Source organism: Stegostoma tigrinum, chromosome 21, assembly GCF_030684315.1.
Source record: "Stegostoma tigrinum isolate sSteTig4 chromosome 21, sSteTig4.hap1, whole genome shotgun sequence".
In the NCBI taxonomy this organism is placed as follows: domain Eukaryota; kingdom Metazoa; phylum Chordata; class Chondrichthyes; order Orectolobiformes; family Stegostomatidae; genus Stegostoma; species Stegostoma tigrinum.
In genome coordinates, this window is record NC_081374.1 from 15,923,617 (window position 1) to 15,940,969 (window position 17,353).

Below are 17,353 nucleotides of genomic sequence, written 5' to 3' on the forward strand. Positions count from 1 at the left end.
TGCCTTCATCCACCTTCTTCTTCACTTCTTCAAAAAATCCAATGAAGTTAGTGGGACACATTTTTCCAAGCACAAAGCTAAGCCACCTTTAGTGTTTCCTCCGAGAGGTGTTCAACACAGAGCAGCAATGATCCACATGACTTCCCAACTGGGGCCTGTACCATCGTCCCTTCACATGCATTGTGTCAAATTCCTGGAACTCACTTCCTAATAACACACCCAATTCCACAAGCAAAATTTTTAAAAAATCTTCCTGTGTGCTGACTGCTGATCCCCATTGACTTTAGTTTTGCAAGGGCCCACTATGCCACACTGGTCAAATGCTATCATAATGCGAGGGGAAGTTCCTCTCACCACAGCTCTAGAATTCAGCTCATTAATCCACACATCTGACACCAGATGCTTTTGATGCCAGAATGGAAATCCAGGCCAGGGCTGCACCAAATTTCAGAAGTACTCAACAATTCACTCAATTTAATGTTCAGACACACATGAAACACTTATTAAACAACTTTCTAATTTCCAATTTCTGGGAGTGTCATATGTAGCTGTAAGAATTCTCTTCTGGATGGCAGTAAATTAAGTCCAGCTGGGGAACTAAAAGCAGAAAACTATTTGGCTGAAGCTCAATTAGCAGCTTCAGACCACAGACCATATAGAAATGGCTCTCCACTGTTGGTTCAAATGATATTGTCAAAGTATATTGTGGAACCGAGCCATGATAAACTAAGAGGAATGATTACTCATTCTGTGCTGAGTTAGCTTCTCTGGGTTAGTATTATCCTGGTGTTCCTCACTTAATGTTGGTTCTGTTAAGTTTGGGAATTGAATCATATTGGCTGCTCCTGGTTGTTATCCCAAAACTCCTGATGAAAAATACCAATGCATGTACAAATAATCAGCATTAGTGTGGATTTGGCTGTGATAACACCATGAGACCTATTAGCCAACATCAATTATTTGTGCTCAACTGCACCGCTGAATCCATATCTGTGGTCATAGATGCGCTATCAAACATGTACTCAGGTCACACATGCTCTAGTGAGCTTTAATCCCAGTCACAAAATTCACTGGTTGTCCTCTGTCAAGCTTTAGTTATGCATCTTGCATTAGGGAGGCTTGCCAAGGGTGGAAGTTTAAAGGCCCCATTGCTTTTCTGTGAGCAAGAAAGCATCAGAGGTTCAAATGACTCTGGCCTTCCAGGAGAGTATCTCATTTTAGAGGCTTGAAGTGGGAGGAACAAAAGATGGAGAGGAAATGAAAAATAAACTTGATGAAATACAAACTGGTAAATGAAGCTGTTTTTCAAAGACCGATAAGAACGATAAAGGAATTCAGTGAGTTCACTAAGCTCTCTAAAACTGACAATAGCAGCAAACTTTAGTTTCCCAGAGGAGCTGTCTAATAAAGAAATAACAATTCTCAGTGATCTCAAGACAACAGGCTTTTTTTTATAGCTGAGACTGCAGCTGTTCACAACACAAAATGAGACTAAAAGACTTGGGACTTTACAAAGATGTTACAGAATATGTTAGAGATTTAGTTACTCCCTTATTTGCAGTCTAATGATATGTCTATTTTGCACATATTTTCCTTCAGTTTTATTAACTTAAACATTTTCAGTTGCCTGAACCACTGTAAAAATCTCTCACAACATACTTTCATCTTTTTTTATGTCATTGGAAGGTTGGCTGATTACCTAAGCTGGCATGTGAAGCCAACATACTTAAAAATCTTAAAACTGGTAACTCACAGCCACAACTTATAAGTTGTAGTGAAGAGACAGTTCAGGAAAAGTAAATAAGGCACACAGTTCAACCCTACATTAGATCCAATTGCCTTGAGCACTAATTTCCAGAGAAAAACAGGAAATCTGCTTGATAATTAATTTACTGCAAGTATTTGGCAAGGGAAAAGTAACAGAGTAATTTGTCGGGTTCTCAATAAATTTTGTCTGCTCAACAAAGTTGTAACCTAGAACCAAAGCTTGATTTAAACAGTCGAAAACATGTAAATTGAACAGGAAATGTAATGTCTGAAAACACTCATATGCCTTATTGTGAAGGGTGATATACCCGAGCTTGGCCCCTACTCAAAATAAATGGCATTCTCATTAGTAACTAATTACAATAAGCCCTGCTACATGAAAAAGTCTCCACTTACAGTGATGGTTTTAAAAATACTTTTTGTAAAACCGAATGCCAAGTTCTTTATCGTTATCGCAGCAAAGTTAAACTTCAGCAAAAGTAACAACACTTACTTGAATTTGAGCAAATGCTTAAACATAATTTGAAAGTTTTGTTGTAATCTATCAAACTAAGTGCAGCAATATGTTTTGAAACAACAATGTATTCACACCAGCAAGAATTCTTTGAGAAAAGTTGTTTTTCTGAATCACTAAAGCTCTGAGGGAGGCAGCTCCAGAAATGTCTAATAGTTTCTTAACTCTTCCATCAAAACCTTCAGTAACTGTCATAAAACCACTAACATTTGATGTTAGAACTGTTTGAAGAGTTTAGATCAACACTGTAGAATGTTAAACTCACAAGCAAAATGCATGCTTACCCTGAACCTCCAGAATCTGTCTGCTTCTTTCTAAATGCAGCCTCGACTGATAGTGCCGTATGTTTTTGTTATGTTTCAGTTTGTTTCTAGTCCCTCAGACTCCATCGGAGCAACAATACATCCTTTATCTCTCAGCCAACTCCTTAAGATTGAATCCACACCCCCAAATCCTCATTCACAAGTTCCCATATTTAATAACATTTACCTCAGTGAAATAAATGCATTCTTTCATCATTACATTCCCCACATTCTTTCCAATATTTATGCATCATTTCTCCCAGAATCATTCTGGCAGTTGCCTATGTCCCCAGCGTATCTGGGTGAAGGATATGCAATTCTGCAGAGACTTGTTAAGGGAAAGTGCAGCTAACCTCCTAAGTTTTCTTTCTGGGCAGGGAGGCATTTCAGAAGTCTGAACTTCTTTATTTTACAATGTGGATGGTTTATATGCATTCCAAGTGAATGCTGGAGAGTCATAAACTGCAGAATGCCTCAGTTTCTGGACAATTCTTGATAAGTGCTTATCAACAGAACTTATCTATAGACATAGTTTAACGTTTTCTAACTGGGAACAAAACAAAGACTTGTACTTCAGCTGTTTTGACATTTTGATAATTGGCAGCAAGTTTTTTTTCTGGATTTTGTACATTGGGTTCTGCCAAGATTCAGTAAGATTCAGTTCTCCCTACATCTGGAGACAACCAATTTTAGAGTGCAAAGATCTTTGGAGCAATATACAGCGTGAAAACGATAAGGCTTTATAATTTAGTGTCAATATTTCTAAAGAAATCTATTTTCTGACTTCACTAAAAAGGCATGATCTTTAATAATAAACTGTATTTCTCCACCTTCCACATGACAATCTCTCCGGAATGAAGCCATGTTGTATCACTATTACTTAAATAATTTGGCACACAATAGTATTAAAAATAGATTTCCTATTATCTATGTATCTGTCTTCAGAAGAAAGCCAGTGACTAAAACAAACATCGTGGTATACTGCATCCACTGTACCCGGTGCGGCTTCCTCTACATTGGGGAAACCAAGCGGAGGCTTGGGGACCGCTTTGCAGAACACCTCCGCTCAGTTCGCAACAAACAACTGCACCTCCCAGTCGCAAACCATTTCCACTCCCCCTCCCATTCTCTTGATGACATGTCCATCATGGGCCTCCTGCACTGCCACAATGATGCCACCCGAAGGTTGCAGGAACAGCAACTCATATTCCGCCTGGGAACCCTGCAGCCATATGGTATCAATGTGGACTTCACCAGTTTCAAAATCTCCCCTTCCCCTACTGCATCCCAAAACCAGCCCAGTGCATCCCCTCCCCCCACTGCACCACACAACCAGCCCAGCTCTTGCCCCCCACCCACTGCATCCCAAAACCAGTCCAGCCTGTCTCTGCCTCCCTAACCGGTTCTTCCTCTCACCCATCCCTTCCTCCCACCCCAAGCCGCACCCCCCGCTACCTACTAACCTCATCCCACCTCCTTGACCTGTCCGTCTTCCCTGGATTGACCTATCCCCTCCCTACCTCCCCACCTACACCCTCTCCACCTATCTTCTTTACTCTCCATCTTCGGTCCGCCTCCCCCTCTCTCCCTATTTATTCCAGTTCCCTCCCCCCATCCCCCTCTCTGATGAAGGGTCTAGGCCCGAAACGTCAGCTTTTGTGCTCCTGAGATGCTGCTTGGCCTGCTGTGTTCATCCAGCCTCACATTTTATTATCCCAGTATGTAAACATTGCTTTCAGCATATGACTACACAGTGTCTCCAGCCTATTGCACCCTGCTCCTTTCCCACACACCTCACTGTATTGCCAATTTCAAAATGACGATGCAAATACCGACAAAAGGTGCAAACTCGATTTGAAGCTTGTTGCAACTCCAAAGATCAGTGAGTGTTTAGAAATGGTCTTAGAGACTGATTTCGCCTTTTTTTCAAGGAAAGAACAAACATTTATGCCATTAAACAGGCTCTGCTTTCTTTGGAAAATTAGGAATGGCTGGAATTTTTGATACATCAGTGTATAATGGGTAAATCCAGTCATTTTAATTAACAACAGAGCAATACATCTTTTCCCAACTGCTAAGAAACATTGTCATTGATCTAGTCCAGCAAAGTAACACATTTTCAGAGTGGATCAGTTTTCTCTGCAAGCGAAAAGTGATCCTGGCAAAGTAGGTCTATTGGGACTTATTGTGTGAGATGTGGTGATTGTGTCTCTATCTTTTGGTTAGGAGAACCCTGCTTCATAATTCTGCCTGCCTTGAAGAGGTCCCAACCCAAAATGTCAACTTTCCTATTCCTCCGATGCTGCCTGACCTGTTATATTCCTCCAGCTCCACACTGTGTTATCTCTGACTCCAGCATCTGCAGTTTTTATTATCTCTGCTCTGAAGGTGTGTTATGGCAAGTCTGAACAATTTGGTTAAGAATAATAGTAAAAAGCCTGTCAAATTTTCCGTGATGCTGTTGTGCTGCAGATGTAAACCCTTTTCACTCCCAATAACTTAATCAGGCATGTTACATTTCCATACTTTGCGCCAAATAGCCAAACAGAAAAGTTAGGCAAACCTCCAGAGCTGAATGTAACATTGTCTATATTATGGAAATAGATTTGTTGTTTCACTAACGTTACATCAGCTCGCTTGAGTTGGCTGTTCTTTTGCCTCTGAGTCAGAGAGCTGTAGATTTAAGCCTTAATTGAGGATGTGATTCTGACATTCCAGTTCCATTTGAATGCCATACTGTTGGAAGTATTTGTATTTGGATGAGAATTTAGACTTAGGATATATCTTCCTGTTCCAATGGTTCTATTTAAAAGAAAGCACTATTTTTCCTCAATTAGTCTTTCCAAAACAGTTCAACTGTTGAAAACTATTGAATTACTGAGTTCCTTCTAAATTTTTTTTTAGTTGTTTCTGAGATCTTGCTTTATGCAAAATGGCTGCTAGGATTGTCTTAACTCTATATTTCAAAATGATGTAAATAATCAAAGACCAATTAAACAGTTTGGTACATAATAAATGTTCACGTAAATATGTGTCTTCTTTCATCTGTTAGAGTCACTCTTATCTCAAAGTCCTTGTGGGCTCAAGATCCCTTCATGACTTTCCAATAAATCCAAGCAATTATCTTTCTGCAGTACTTTTGATCTTCGTTCATTCTCAGAATGGGGACATCACGAGCAAGGTCAGAACTTGTTGCTCATCCTATCTGCTCTTCAGGAAGTAGTGGTGAGTTTGTTGCTTGAACTGCTGCAGTTCTTGTGATGTAAGTGCACTCATGAAGGCATTAGAGCAAGAGCTCCAGGAATTTAACCAGCAATGGTGAAGGCACACAGTCATAGGCTCAGGTCAGATGACTGGGATGGTAACATTTCGGGTGGTGGCGCTATCACATATCTGCTGCCCTTTTTCTTCCAACTTTGAGGATTTGGGTGATTCCTATTGAAGAAGGAATGGATTAGTACAAGTTAGTCAGCCTTGTAACTGAGGATTTTATCATGGCATTACCAGAATCATCAGAGATAAGAAACTGAGAAAGAAGCAGTACATACACTCTATGTAATAATGTTGGATAATTGTTAATATGTCCAACTTCCACCATTTAAAATTATTTTCTGAGGATGCAATGGACTAATGCCGCGATTAAAAGAATAATTACTCATGTACAATGGCTACTGTGATCCCATGACCACAGATTGAGCTAAACACAGTGAGCCAGTGTGAAATATACAAAACCTGTTCACAGTGAAATTATCAATTCATCTGAAGACAACTAAGTCAACATCATGTCCTTTGCCTCCTGTTTTATTCATATTTCGTTCAATATCTGTGTCTTGGTAGATGTCTGCCAGTTAGCCAGTTTGGAAACACAATGAACACACTTGGGAATGTACAAATCGAACTGTATCAACAGCTGCTTGGGGCAGCAAAGCAGAGACAAGGCAAAATGAATGTGTAAACAAGAACTGGAAGACACTCTTTCCCTTTCTCTCTGCTGTTGTCTCTGTTTCACATCAAAAGTCAGTGTAAAAGCAACTTGAATCAGCAACAATTTGCTAAGAACTAAGGGATATCTGCAAACTTTGCCACTGTTGAAGAACTAAAACTACAAGTAAATACTTGGAATTCAAGTCATTCTCAGAACTGAAGAACTCAAAGGACTTACTGTCTGCACTAGGCATTCTCCAACTTCTTTTTCAGCTTATTACCTGTGTTTGTGTTTGATCTTGTATTAATTATTATTTTTCAATGTAGTAAGTAATAAAACGAATCGTTTTTGCTCAAGAAAACCTTTTAATTTGTCTCCTGCAGTTTGAATCCCGTTCATTATGTTTTAAGTGAAGTATGATAGCTATGTGTTAAACAGATGAAAAATATTTGTTCTAACAGACTGAGAGGAACTGATTGACCCTCCTCACCTCGGTATAACAATGTGTACAGTGTGAATAAAGGATTGGAGTTACTTTATCATATCTACATCGAGATTACTGGTACAGTACAAAAGATAAGTACAAGTAGCCAGTTCAAAACTGAGGGTCTGGGACTAACTAAGCTTTGTATTAGGGACAGACTGGAACATAGTACAGATGTTCCATCTGTGGTCAGCACCCGCCCATACCTGCTGAAGGGGGTCCTGCAACAATGGCTGCTGGCCTATGTGGATGTCAATGTCTCCATGGCACTGTTATGATGAAATTCAGGGGATTAGCCCCACTGTCCTGGTCAACAATGTTCTGTATTGAATATTTCCAATGCACATTCTCTGATGATCATTCCATTACCATTTACGAGAGTTTGTTGTGTGCAAAATTGGCCGCCAAAGTTACAAAGCTTCAATAGTCCTTCATCGGTTTTAAAACAGTTTTAATATGCATAGTTGTTCACTTGCTTATAAATGCAAGTTTTTTTTGACAAACTTTTTGTTTTGTTTCCTTTTCAAAAATAGGATGATGCGTTATGTAACAGATTATGCTTGTCAAAACTGCTAATTATCTTGTGTTGGAATGATTGACAACACCACCTCTCTTGATATTTGAACATTTTGCACATTTCTCCATATGCTCTTCGAAAATGTGCTGAACTACAAGAATTTAATATGGAAACTCTATTTTGAGGGACCTCAATGCTAAAATAAATTCCATGGAGTTATCTGTTACACGACATTTTTTGGGATAAGTTTAATGAATATCCTTCAGTGAGTTTTATATTTTTGCTCAAGATCTTTTTAAAGATACGTTTTCCTTAGTTTATGCTATTTGCACTGTTGGGTCATTGTGTTATAAATGAGTACTTTGGGCAGGATGATATAGTTGGAGGACAAGGTAACAGATACTTCTAAAGCAAGCCTTTAATAAGTAACAGATGAAATAAGCAGCACAAAAAAAATCCAATCTGCCAGAAGAACATGATATCTGACATCAAGCTGAATTATGAACTCAGAGATGTGTATTGTGGTTATAATTATCCTATGGCTTTTTCAGACTTTGAGATCAGTGGTACAGAGTAATAAAGTGTTTGATTCAGGGGTCAGCAGAGCAGTCTGCAGGTGAGGAATTCTAGAGTAAAATCTTATTTTCTGCAATGTCATTGAGTTAACTGGGCTGCAAAATGAATTCTTTGATGACTGCCAATTTTTGTTCTGCCACGAATATGGGTTTTAGTTGCAGACGCCTGATTTTTTCTTGGGAGCCTTCTAGCCCTTTCACATTAGCTCACACACCCTCTGGATGTCCCTTGCCTTCATATAGCATTTTACTGCCAATATCAGTTATACTAGATTGTAAAGCTGGGACTCATCGAACACCAATTATAGCCAACATGTGCTCAAGTTAATGTTCCCTCGTAATGATGGACTGAATCCAATGACAACAATGTTGCTCAAATGTGCAACACTCAGACATGAAAGCAGCAATGCACAGAAAGTGGAAGGATTTTCCTGAAATATCAACAAGGATAATTTAATACTATAGATCATTTAATAGTTATAGATCATTCTGAGATTGTAGGAGGAGAAAAGTCAATCCCTGTGCTAGTAAACAATAAACTTTTGCTACCTATTCACGCTATATATGTAGGTGCATGGGACTATTCTTAGACTCTTACAGGTTCAACATCAGATTCCTACAGCAACTGGTACTCTGTTGATATATATAGCATGGTAACTTGACGGTCAACACTTCTGCCTCACAGCACCAGGGACGCAGGTTTGATTCCAACTTCGGGCGATTGCCTGCATGGGTTTTCATTAGGTGCTCTGGTTTCATCCCACACTCCAAACATGTGCAGGTTAGGTGGAATAGCCACATTAAATTGCCCATAGTGTCCAGGGATGTACAAACTAGGTGGATTAGCCATGGAAAATGCAGGGTTACAAGGACAGGGTAAGGGGTTGGTCTGAGTGGGATGCTGTTTGGAAGGTTGCTATGGGCTGAATGGCCTGCTTCCACACTGTAGGATTCTACGATTCCATAGGACTTACTCATCATCCTACAATTCCCCTCCCAAACCTTTTGTTACGCTTCTTTAAATACTTGTTTTTAAAATAATAATATTTCTCTTAACAGCTCACTTCACATTTAACCATTGGGAAAAGAAAAGATTGTGCTCAATTTCCTGCATAGTTCATTAGAACAATAGCAAATCATGCAGCCAATGTCAACAGGTTGGCAAGACAAATAATGGAAATGTTCCTGGTTTTGTGTTAATTCCCAGGTTCAGAGCTGAGAAGAAAGGTATGAAAACACATGATACTGAGATGTTTCTCCTTATGTTGACCACAGATATTCTGGCCATTTCTCTGGGCAGTACAGCCTGTGTCTCAATTTTCCATTAGTTTCCTGGATCAATGAGCTCCTTTGGAGAACTGTTCAAACAAGCTCTCATGAGGTTTTTGGAACCTTTCTTGCAAAAACAGCAACGTCAGGAAGATGGAGCAACAGGGGGCTTTGACCTGCTCAAAATTTTGGACATTTGCCTGAAGACCTTTCAGTAAATCTCCAGCATTGGGTTTCAGGCATGTGGCCCTCCTTTGTCTTTGGTTTATCAGGCCTAAAACGATGATCTGAGCCTGTATTGACAGCCTGGCCACATTAAGCAGTGTACGGAAATTTATAACTGATGGCAAATATTTCTGGAGAGAGTGAAGGAATACCAAGTCTTGGGATCACTTCATTTGTGAATGTTACAATAATCAATAGAACATCCTGCTGATCATTGTGAGATTTAACCCTTCGTCTGCCCCTATAATTTTAATTTCCATCAGGAGAAAGAAAAGCAGAATATGATGATAACATAGATGTTAAAGACTGATCTATCAAACAAAGCAGACATTGCTCTGAGCCTTTTTCTGATTTACTTATATGGATATCGCTGTCAAGGCCAGTATTTATTAATTATTCACTGCCTATGAGAAAAGATGGTGATTAACCCTCTTGAACTGCTGCAGTCTTGTGGGTACAGTGATGCCACAGTGCAGAAACTAGAGACTCCAATAGTTTTGTCCCAATGAGAATGAGTGAGTAATAATTTGAATGGTCTGCAACTCAAAGTGGCAGCTCACCTCACCACCACCTACTCAAGAGCAATTAAGGAATGGCAATAAAATGCTGGCTAGCCAGCAATGTCCATGCCCAATGAGTGAATACAAAACAAAACTTGAAATGGGACTGACTTGTAAAGATAGCATAGTAGCTATATCAATGGATTTATAATGTAGAATCCAGGGCTAATGATGAGGAAATCTGTTCAAATTCATACATGGCAGCTGAAAATTTTAAACTCAGTCAACTAATTAAAATCTGGAATTCAAAAGAAGTACCTGAAGTATTGAGCATAAAACTGCTGAAATGTCATTAGAAATGAAATTTACTAACATACTTAGGGAAAAAAGATCTGTTGTCCTTATCTAATCTAGCCGATTATGACTCCAGACACATAGCAACGTGGTCGCATTTTAAACTCTTTCTAAACTGGTCCATGTGGTCTTTAATTGTATTAAACTGTGGCAGATGCCTGAAGAATAAAATTGAATAGACCACTCATCTTCTACTTAGGCCACAAAACATGTCAAAGGGCCAATCAATCTCATCACATTCTCCTAACTAAGGACTCATACGAAAGCTATGACAGCTGTCCCACAGATTAATGACACAATAGTGCAAGATAGTTAACGCTCTGAATCAAAAGTACCACCTCCTCCATCTTCAGCCTGGAAGGTTATCTGTCTTAGTCATAGATTAGATGCATACAAAGATGATGCCACAGTGGTATGCATGTGAGAAGGAGTGGCCTTAGGAGTCCTCACTGTTGTCTGGATCTCATGAAGTCTTGTAACATCAGGTCAAATATGGAAAAGAAGTCTCTTACCCATTACCACCGCCATTGATGAGTGATGGATCAGTGCTCTTCCATGTTGAACACAATTTGGAGGGTATTTTGGTAACACCACGATGGACCAAGTGTTTTAAATTCTCAAAGGCATACCTTCAAGTATGGATTGGCCTTATGCTAAGTGGTGAGGAAATCAACACTGGAGAAAAGGGTGCTTCGATGTTATTGTTACCCATTTACTGTTGCAGGTACATCGATCTATAATATTGGTTGGAATGACATCAGCACACTGATACTAGAGGCGTAGTCCCATTTTCACACTGAGGGCACCCTCCATCAATCTGCATGGTACAGTTGTGCCATTGGTTATGTAGTTCAACCACTTTATTAAATGAGATAGAACCAGAAACCATCTTTGCATTCTTTCTTTACTACTCTCCCAGGCAGTGCATTCCAAATCCTCATAACTCTCTGCAATAATTAAGTTTCCCTTCATCTCCCTCCTAGTTCTCCTGCTGACAATGTCGAAATTGTGACCCCTAAGTTACTGGCATATCAGCTGGTGGAAATAGAATATCCTTCTTTACTCTGTCAAAGTGGTGCTTAAGTTTGATTATCTCAATGCGGGCATCTATGAATCTTCTCTGCTCCTAGGCGAATAAGCCAAAGTGCTCCCATTCTGAGGAAAGGTCATCCAACTCAAAACACTGGCTCAGACTTCTCTCCACAGATGTTGCCAGATCTGCTGAGCTTTTCCAGCAATTTCTGTTTTATGTTTCTACCATCTACAAGATGCATTGCAGTACCGCACCGTTAGTTCTCTTAACTTTTGTTTTATCTGAAAGACTTCATTCCTGGTGTCATTCTAGAAAATCTCTTTTGTATTCTCTCCAGAGCTTTAGCATCTCTGAACTGAACACAATACTCCAAACGTGATTTGACCAAAGAGTTGTAAAGGTATAGCATAATTTCCTTGCTTTGATACTCTATGCCCCTATTTATGAACCTGAAGATCCCATAAGGCTGTCTCAACTTGCCTGGTCACCTTCAGAGAACCATGAGCATGAACCCCAAGGTCCCTCTGCTACTGTACACCCTTCAAAGTTGCACCACTGAGCCTGTATTGTTTCTCCATGCTTTTTTTCTACCAAAGCGCTTTTACCTCACAATTGTCTGCATTGAAATTCATCCACCAGGTGCCTGCCCATTTCACCAACTTGTCAATGTTCCTCTGAAGTCACTCAGCATCATCCTCACAATTCACTATTCTCCAAGGTTTAGTACAATCTGCAAAGTTAGAAATTATGCCTTCAACACCCAGCCCAAATTGTTTATAAAAATCAGAAAAAGCAGCAAATCTTGGGGAACACTGCTATGAACTCATTTTCAATCTGAGAAAGGCTCATCTATTAACGATCCTTTGTTTCTTACTTTTAAACCGATTTGTAATCCACGCTGTCAAGGACTCATTAGTCCCAAACATTTCTAATTTGCTAACTAGCCTGCCATGTGGAACTAGACCAAATGTTGTCTGAAATATGTATCGTTCACGGCATTAACCTCATCCACTGCCCGCGTCATTCATCAAAGAACTCAATTAAATTTGCCAACTGTGATGTGCCCTTGACAAGGCCATTTTGATTATCTAGTTTTAACTTATCTTTCTCTAAGCGTATGTTTGTCTTAACCAGTTTAATGGCGTCCCTTAGTTTTTCCGCTATCGGTGTCAAGCTGACAGTTCTGCAGTTTCCTGGCTTTTCCTTTGCCTCTTTCTTAAACAACTGTGTCATATTTGCAATCCTCCAGACTCCCAGGACTAATCCTGTGTTCAGGGACACCTGGAAAATTTCTGTCAATGGCTCCTTAATTTACTCCCTTAACTCTCTCAACAATCTGGGATGCATCCAATGTGGGCTTGGCAACATCGCTACCGAGAGTGCTGCCAGGCTTTTTAGCAGCTCTTTTTTTTATCTATTACTATAGTGGCCAGTTGCTCAACACCCGCTTTACTAACTGGATTATTGTCACAATTTTCTAATTCAGCAAAGACAGAGCAAAGTACTCAGTATTTCTGACATACCCTTTGCTTCAATGAGCAGTTTACCTTGCTTGTTGCTTATGGGCACCACTCTATCTTTCACTGATTTATTATTAATATTTTTGAGGAACATTTCATTATTTGTTTTGATGCAACCTGACATCCAATCCTTATGCTTCCTCTTAGCCTTCTTTATTCTAACTTTAGCACCTCTCCTGCATTTCAGACACTCTTTCTGATATCCTTTGCTATTATTATTCAAGTATGGCTCCTTTTTCTTCCTGAATTTCTTATAAATATACTTAGCTATGTAGGGTACTCTATCTGTGAATACCCAAAATTTAATCCTCATGTGTATAATCCTAGCTTGAATCCTATTTATCTCTGTTCTGAAAGTTTCACTTTTTTTTATTCACTGTTTTATCCACCAAAATATGTTTCCAATCAACATGCTCCAGGATTTGTCACAATCCTTACCCAGAAGGGCAGAGTTTCTCAATTCATCTTGATATCGTCTTGGGGCCTTTAGCTACACACAATCCAGTCATTTACTAATTTGATTTATTCCATGTGTTACCTAGAAAGGGCTGAGTACAATGGATGTGAAATTTATGGGCCCTGACAACATTCAGCTTAGAACTAAATATTTGTGGTCAAGAACTAGCCTTCTCTAGCTGAGCTATTCTAACATAGTCACAACATTGACAACTGTCTAAAGACATGGAGAAATATCCCAGGTATGTTATATCCACAAAAATGGACAGTAACTCCAAACTGGTCAACTATTGCCCCATCAATTTATTCTCAATTATCAGCAAAGTTGTTGTTGGCTGTGTTATCAAGTGTCATATTTGTGGCAATAACCTGCTCACTGATATTGTTCACAGCAGCTCCAGACCTCATTAAAACAGTGGTCATACCATAATCAGCATTCCACAGGTGATACTAGAGTGGTGATATGAGTTGAGCTCATGGCCCAGTGCAGTATCAAGAAGGTAGCACAAAATTGAAACCAATAGGATTCATGAGGAAAGCTCTCCCCTGGTCTAAATTATATCCCATCACAAAAGAAGGTGGTTTGGCTGTTGGAGGCCAATCATCCCAACATAAGGATTTCAATGCAAACGTTTCTCAGACTAGTGTCCAGGCCAAATGTCTTCAGTGCTTCACTGCATCATAATGTTGGAAATGGGGATGCTCACTGAAGATTGCACATTGATCAAAATTCTCAAATGTTACACATTATAGATGTATTGACAAGGCTGCACTTCCATTTAATTTTAAATGTAATATAAGACTATCTTCATAGTCTGCTTCAACAATAACTTCAACTTAACCAGAGCAACATTGGCTTAGAAGGCCTTGAGTAACAGAGATAGCATCATTACCCATGTTTGTAATCTTCAACAGGACAAATCTTATTATTCACCATTTTGGACAGCCCGCTGTAGCTATTTCACTGTCACTGGTGATCAGCTTGAAGGCAGGTGGGGCATTCCTGACACCCATCATCTTCACACCTCCGGGAGAACTAAATCCTGGGCAGAAATGTCCATTGGATACCTCCCCATGCACTGCCAATTGAAGCTGTTAGGAGCAAATTCAAATCAGATTAGGGCCTTGATAGTGCTGCATCTTAAAATGTGAACTGGTAAACACTTCGGGAGTTGGTAGTGAGTGAGGAGGGACAGGTGGTGAGTGGGCGAGATGTGTGGGGAGGAATGGGCTTGTGCATCCATCGAGAAAAGTCAGTGCCTTATTGAAGAACTTGTTGAGAAAGTGAAGATGCAAAGAGTCGCCTTCACATTGTTGTCAACCCCCTTGCACTCCTCTCCATACCTTGTTCAACCATATCCTGTAAACCTCTTTACTTGCCCACAGTCTGGGCCACCTGTGATCCTGAGCCTTCAAATGTCCTTCCTGCAACAGCCATCAGTGGAAAATCTGCCAATGAACTCCGAGCTGCTTGATTCCACTTCCAAAAGTGAATCATTACAGATTTCTATCGGCTCCACTGCCTCCTGGTGCAACAACACCGTCAGCTCTGGATTTTGCTTTAGTTTTCAATAAGGAAAATCAAACATAGAAAATCCATTGCGTGGGAGCAATGTAGAATCCCTACATTGTGGGAGCACGCCATTCAGCCCATCAAGTCTACACTAATCCTCCAATGAGCACCACGCCCAATGCCTGTAATGCTGCACTTCCCATGACTAATCCACCTGGCCTACACAGCATAAGTGGTTTAGCATGGCCAACTCATCCAACCTGCACACCTTTGGACTTTGGGAGGAAACCCCAGGCAGATACAGGGAGAATGTGCAAAATCCTCACAAACAGTTACCCAAGGGTGGAATTGAACACAGGCCACTGACATGATGCAGCATCTGTGCTAACCACTGAGCCACCATGCCAAGAGCCCATATGCAGAGAGGTCGTTATAGAGAGGTAACAGCCCATTTTAACATTATTCAGCTGAAGGTGAGCAGTTAGAGTATTCGGTGGTCTTACTTGCAATGAAGCTGATGCTTTTCCATAGATATCATTGTTAAAATACTTTACATTACAAGAGCGAAGCCCAGCAGAAGGATACAGTTTCCATATAGGGCTCTGATAAAGTTAGCCTCAAGTTCAGTTTAAACTTTGGCTTGCTGAAGTCATTATGGCTTTCCTCCCAGTCCAACCGGGCAGCAAGAAGAGCTGTGATCTGAAGAGACCTGGAAACATGCTTTGTGCATCAAAATAAAGCAAAGATCAGTAGTGCCAGAAATCAGAAACAGAATCAGATATTGCTGGAGATACTGGGGCGTCACAATGGTTCAGGGCTGGTGCTGCACCACATAATGCCAGGGACTTTAGGTTTGATTTTGGGCTCGGTGACTGTGTGGAGTTTGCGCATTCTCCCTGCATCTGGAAGAGTTTCTCCTGTTTCCTCCCATAGTCCAAAGATCTACATGTTAGGTGGATTGGCTGTGGTTAAATGTGGGGTTATGGGATACGATAAGGGTCTGAGTGGGATGGTCTTCAGATGGTCAGTGTGGAGTCAATGGACTGAATGGCCTCTTTCTGTACTGTAGATGGGGGTCTACAATTCTAAGCTCAATAGGTCTGGCAAGATCTGTGGATTAGAAACAGAGTTAATGCACAAGTTCATTGCCCCTTCCTCAGAACATTAACTGTGTTTCTCTCTCCATTGATGCTGCCAGACTTCTGAGCTTCTCCAGAAATTCCTGTGTTATGTACGTTCATCATGAGTCAGGACAATGCGTTGGTCCATCTCCAGGCTCCAATCTAGGGGATCTGGTGCTCACTCACATCGAAATCACTCTCAGGCTGTCTCTGAGCCATTTACTGGATGTTGTCAGTGGCCTCTTGCCCACTGGAAACCCCTTTCTACTCGTCAGCCTTCACTTCCTACGAATTTCAGGGAGACTGACAAGCAATGAGGACGAGGCGGTATAACCTCTCAGATCTTGCATCGTCCAGATCAGCTGGTGTTGCTGTCCTTCTCAGTTCCATCCACATCTACCTTGGTCAATTTTTTCAAAATCAGGCTTTTAGTTCAGCATAATGAAGGAGAATTTATTCCAAAAGCTTTCCGTCCCTTGGTTGCAATTTTGTACAGTAGAAATTAAATGCATCAGAGTTCTGACAGCGAAGGTCATACACATTACATCTGGAAGAATTCATGCAAGTTAAGATTTGCCACTTGGGAATTTGAATAATTTCTGCCTGGTTGATAAATATGTACTGACACACAGAAAATTGGTTTAATTTGGTATCCGATGCATTAACAAAGGATATACTGAGGGAATTTTATTCAGAGATTTGTGTTGCTACCCTGACAGCTGCGACCCTGAAGAGAAATCTGCGTTTTCCCTTTGAATTAACTGACCATTTTCTGAGAATGAAGCCAGGGAACATTCAAAACTCTCTAGAAACTGCCCGAACAGGTCAACGTTGAAAGAGTTCTGTTTCAAATCTCATGACACCTGAAAGTGTTTACAGACTCGTGGTTCTCCACGGAAAACTTTCCACTGTTCAGACGCAATTCTGTACAGCCTCAATTGTTGAGAAACTGAACTCAACCCCAGTGTGATGTAAAGCTATGCGGGCCTGGATTAGCTGCAACTTGAATCCTGTGATTGCCAGTGAGTAAACTGATACCAACCCCAACATAAATGCTGGTGATTTCATAGAATCACATCATAGAATCCCTTACAGTGTGGAAACAGGCCTTTCGGCCCAACCAGTCCACACCAACCTTCAGAGTATCTCACCTAGGCCCATTCCCCTAGAACCCAATGAGAAGTTTTGTAATTCTAGAACACCTCTTAGTCAACAGGACTGAAAGCCGACCTCTAACATATAAAGAAAAACAGGAAATGCTGGAAAAACTCTGGTAGA

The 17,353-nt window shown here is 40.4% G+C and overlaps 1 protein-coding gene across 2 annotated transcripts in view; it reads right to left on the bottom strand.

Annotated features, from left to right (window-relative positions):
* prelp (proline/arginine-rich end leucine-rich repeat protein) overlaps positions 1 to 2,875 on the bottom strand; it is a 30,637-nt gene extending 27,762 nt beyond the window's left edge. For both annotated transcript variants that reach the window (XM_048553393.2, XM_048553392.2), the window contains exon 1: positions 2,566 to 2,875. The gene's annotated coding sequence lies outside the window, so the exon portion shown is untranslated. The remainder of the gene's footprint in view (positions 1 to 2,565) is intronic.
* Positions 2,876 to 17,353: the final 14,478 nt, after the last annotated feature.